We start from the raw sequence: 4,327 nt of genomic DNA on the forward strand, positions 1-4,327 counted from the left end.
GGCTGTCTGAGGAAGCCTTACAAATAGCTGTGAAAGAAGAGAAGCAAAAGGCAAAGGAGAAAAGGAAAGAGATACCCATTTGAATGCAGAGTTCCAAAGAATAGCAAGGAGAGATAAGAAAGCCTTCCTCAGTGATCAGTGTAAAGAAATAGAGGAAAACAATAGAATGGGAAAGACTAGAGATCTCCTCAAGAAAATTAGCGATACCAAGAGAACATTTCATGCAAAGACAGGCACAATAAAGGACAGAAATGGTATGGACCTAACAGAAGCAGAGGATATTAAGAAGAGGTGGCAAGAATACACAGAAGAACTATACAAAAGAGATCTCCAAGACTGAGATAATCATGGTGGTGAGATCACTCACCTAGAGCCAGACATCCTGGAATGTGAAGTCAAGTGGGCTTTAGGAAGCATCACTATGAACAAAGCTAGTGGAGGTGATGGAATTCTGGTTGAGCTATTTCAAATCCTGAAAGATGATGCTATGAAAGTGTTGCACTCGATATGCCAGCGAATTTGGAAAACTCAGCAGTGTCCACAGGACTGGAAAAGATCAGTTTTCATTCCAATCCCAAAGAAAGGCAATGTCAAAGAATGCTCAAACTACTACACAATTGCACACATCTCACACAGTAGTAAAGCAATGCTCAAAATTTTCCAAGCCAGGCTTCAGCAATATGTGAACCATGAACTTCCAGATGTTCAAGCTGGATTCAGAAAAGGCAGAGGAACCAGAAATCAGATTGCCAACATCTGTTGGACCATTGAAAAAGCAAGACAGCGCGAGAAAAACATCTACTTCTGCTTTATTAACTACACCAAAGTCTTTGTGTGGATCACTACAAACTGTGGAAAATTCTGAAAGAGATGGGAATACCAGACCACCTGACCTGTCTCTTGAGAAATCTGTATGCAGGTCAAGAAGCCCCAGTTAGAACTGGACATGGAACAGCAGACTGGTTCCAAATAGAAAAAGGAATATGTCAAGGCTGTATATAGTCTTCCTACTTATTTAACTTATATGCAGAGTACATCATAAGAAACGCTGGGCTGGAGGAAGCACAAGCTGGAATCAAGATTCCCGCGAGATCAATAACCTCAGATATGCAGAGGACACCACCCTTATGGTAGAAAGTGAAGAAGAACTAAAGAGCCTCCTGATGAAAGTGAAAGAGGAGAGTGAAAAAGTTGGCTTAAAGCTCAACATTCAGAAAACCAAGATCATGGGACCTGGTCCCATCACTTCATGGCAAATAGATGGGGAAACATTGGAAACAGTGACAGACTTTATTTTTTTGGGCTCCAAAATCAGTGCAGATGGTGACTGCAGCCATGAAATTAAAGGACACTTTCTCCTTGGAAGGAAAGTTATGACCAACCTAGACAGCATATTAAAAAGCAGAGACATTACTTTGCCAACAAAAGTCCGTCTAGTCAAGGCCATGGTTTTTCCAGTAGTCATGTATGGATGTGAGAGTTGGAGTGTAAAGAAAGCTGCTGCTGCTGCTACTGCTACTGCTAAGTCGCTTCAGTCGTGTCTGACTCTGTGCGACCCCATAGACAGCAGCCCACCAGGCTCCCCTGTCCCTGGGATTCTCCAGGCAAGAACTTTGGAGTGGGTTGCCATTTCCTTCTCCAATGCATGAAAGTGAAAAGTGAAAGTGAAGTGAGAGCCAAACAATTCATACTTTTGAACTGTGGTGTTGGAGAAGACTCTTGAGAGTCCCTTGGACTGGAAGGAGATCCAACCAGTCCATCCTAAAGGAGATCAGTCCTGAATATTCATTGGAAGGACTGATGCTGAAGCTGAAACTCTAATACTTTGGCCACCTGATGGGAAGAACTGACTCATTTGAAAAGACTCTGATGCTGGGAAAGATTGAAGGTGGAAGGAGAAGGGGATGACAGAGGATGAGATGGTTGGATGGCATCACTGATTCAATGGACACGAGTTTGAGTAAACTCCGGGAGTTTGTGATGGACAGGGAGGCCTGGCGTGCTGCAGTCCATGGGGTTGCAAAGAGTCAGACATGATTGAGTGACTGAACTGAACTGAACTAAAGTATGTGAAGGGTAGGAATTATCTACAAATTCATTCATTCACTCACTCAACAATGAAGGCCAGGCTCTCTGCACACTTTGCAGACATCTGCTCAGTTCACCATTGCTCTTTACGTTGGTTGAGAAGATCAGGATGGTCCACAGAACTTCCCAAAGTCTGGGAGGGTCTGGGATCACCATTCCTCATGCAAAACCCACATCTGTGAGTTTTGTTCCAGAAATCCACTTCCTATTGAGAGTCTTCCCTGCATCATAACTTACACGTTTTTGGTTACAGACGTCACCTCTTCTACTTCCCAGTCGTTCACCTCAGATGTAGAATTTTTCAGTTTACAGAAATGATTTAGAGATTTTCAGAGCCAGTCTGTATATTTTCAGAATGAGTCTCTCATGGAAAGATAGATACAAAGTGTTAGTCCAGTGGGAAAGGATGGATGGGCATACATTCAGACCTTCCTCCCTGTCAGACTATCAGGGTAGTATCACTGATGGGAGGGACTTCCTTGAAAGTGGGGAAGTTTTTTTTGACCTCTGACAGACATTCATCTGAGCATAGCCTGTGGCCTACTCCCCCGAATCTTAATGGATCCATATGAATTATAAGAAGGTAGACAGATATACAGCATTTATTCAGCTATGTATGTCTTTTCTTCCCTCCTTTCCCCTCCCTCTAGGAATCAGGTGTATGACAGTCAGCAAGCAGTTCTCTTCTATGAGCCTGAGTAGGAGGGAAAGAGGCTGGGACCATAAACAGGAAGAAATGGGAAGAGAATTGATGAAAATCTCTAGTAGCTCTTAAGCTTCCCTGGTGGCTCAGATGGAAAGGTTCCATCCCTGGGTCGGGAAGATCCCCTGGAGTTTGGAAATGGCAACCCACTCCAGTGTTCTTGCCTGGAGAATCCCATGGACAGAGGAGCCTGGTGGGCTACAGTCCATGGGGTCGCAACGCGTTGGGCATGACTGAGCAACTAACATTTTCACTTTCCAGCACCTCTTATTTCCTGATCAGTTTGAGGTTGGGTTATGTGGCTACAGAAGGGAAATGAGAGAGAATAGAGCCTGTAACTGCCTTCCTTTGTGGTTTCTCTTTGTGCCTGGGAGCCATGTGGAAGCACCGTGAGCAGAGGGGAGGAGAGCAGCCGCGAGCACTGCCCTTTTGTTGTGAGACCTGGACAGGTTGACGGCTCTGGTCTGAGACAGGGTACGGAGACCTTAGCACCACGTCCCATGTGTCAGGAGGGTCAGTCAGTGGCAGGCATGTACACATAGATGTATCACACAAAATGCCAACAAGGGAGCAGAGGGATCATTTATCCAACTGGTTGACCTCCCAGTTGTGGTGGCCATGGCCCAGAGAAGTTAATGCACTTTTTGAGGGTCACAGGCAGTACAATCCCTGGAACCAGCCTCTGGGCCTCGGATTACTTGGCTGGAATTCTTAATGCCAATCACACCCTTGAAGTGAATAAAGGAAAACCTGTATTCTGTCTTGCACGTGTTCTTCAGCATCTGTATTGGCTGTTGCTGAATTTAGCATTTGAAGCTATCATTTTCATACAAAATGGAATAAAACAATACAACCCATTCACCATGATTTACAAATCGAAGACACCGAATAATAATACCTTGCATTTCCAGAGAGCTTTTTATCTGCAGAGCTCTTCCTAGACAATAAGTAATGAATCCTCCAACTCCCCTTAGGAATAGAGACACACATCCCCACACGCACCAGTGACTTAATTTACATGAAATGAAGGAAAAGACATTCCGAAGCCGTGTTCTGCTAAATCATAATTACAATCCTAAGCCCAAGATAAACATGTTGAACTCTCCCAGGAAGGCAGCGACGCTTACCCACAGGGGATTTCCTCTTAGATTCTGCCCTGTCTGTGAGGGGAGGACAGTTGAGGAGGCCCACATAAAGCTGGCCTCCCTGGGGTCACGGTCTCCTCGTAAAGGCAAACAAGCTCGGGCAAGTGGCCTGCTGGGGGCAAGTGCGGTGCAGTGGTCGGGTGGACTTTGGGCCTTCCTCCTCTGCTGGGCAGCCCCCTCTCCTCTGCTGGGCCTGTCTGGCCCTCCCTGGCACCCCTGCCTCTGCATCATCTCCTCTTGGTAATTGAGGGAAACAGCGTGAAAAGGTGTCACGGTGAGTCAGGGACTTCCTGTGAGACACCTCGTGGGAAAACAGGCATTTTACAAAGAAGAGCCTGGAAGTGGATGCCCAGGAGCCGTCAGTCACCAAGGGAGGTAGAGTTGTCTTCCC

The sequence above is a fragment of the Bison bison genome, unplaced genomic scaffold (assembly GCF_000754665.1).
Source record: "Bison bison bison isolate TAMUID 2011002044 unplaced genomic scaffold, Bison_UMD1.0 scf7180017864508, whole genome shotgun sequence".
In the NCBI taxonomy this organism is placed as follows: domain Eukaryota; kingdom Metazoa; phylum Chordata; class Mammalia; order Artiodactyla; family Bovidae; genus Bison; species Bison bison.